Below are 887 nucleotides of genomic sequence, written 5' to 3'. Positions count from 1 at the left end.
TCCAGGTAGAGCTGGGACCATGGGCTTGTCCTGGTGGGCATGGGTGGCCACTGGAATCGTAACCAACTCAGCAACTCTGGATGTTCTGCTGTGGAAGCCCTGGAAATGGAAACCCACCTCCTTGGGGAGAAGTCCCCTAGACATTCAGTCCACCTAAAGCACCTTGTTACCAGTTGGCAAATGACAGGCTGCCCTGAGCCCTGGGGAGTTTTCTTTCTCCTCCCCTAGCTGTCAGGATTCCTCTCCTAGGATCTTCTGATTCCTCTCACCCCAAGAATGAGCAAATCATGGGTAAATGACTGGTATTTGTGGCCCTCTAGAACCAAGCTGTGGCACTTACAATTGTTCATTGTGATTGAATGATTTCTGTGCAGAGTGTGAAATATCTAACTAAATTCTACTGCATGAGAGGTGGGCCAAGATAAGGCTCTGTGGCCCCACACTCAGGCCTCATCAAAAGGATTTACTTAAATGCACTATGGAGAGGAGGAAAAGGAGCTCATGATATACAATAAAGAGAAACATGTAAATTGACTATCCCTCTGCTACACACAACAGCCAATCAGGAGTGAAAATGCAAATTAATCTGACAAATATGGCAGGTATATCTGCATACTCAGGCACTGGGTGGAGAGCAGAATGGGAGAGCTGGCAGCTTGGGGTGATGTGGATACCTCGGTCTTCCCTGCAAGGCCACTGGGTGGAGAGCCGAGCAGGAGAGCCAGCAGAGAGTGGAGCAGCTTGGGGAACTTGGCTCCCCAAGCCACCCGATGGAGAGCAGAGAGGGAGAGCTGGTGGCTTGGAGGACTTGGCAGAGTGGGAGGCTGTGGGACAGAGACAGAGCAGGAAGGGAAAACCAAGAGTGCAGGGAGTACCAGGAATTCTGG

The sequence above is a fragment of the Myotis davidii genome, unplaced genomic scaffold (assembly GCF_000327345.1).
Source record: "Myotis davidii unplaced genomic scaffold, ASM32734v1 scaffold2147, whole genome shotgun sequence".
NCBI lineage: Eukaryota > Metazoa > Chordata > Mammalia > Chiroptera > Vespertilionidae > Myotis > Myotis davidii.
Note: the sequence above shows the minus strand (reverse complement) of the source record.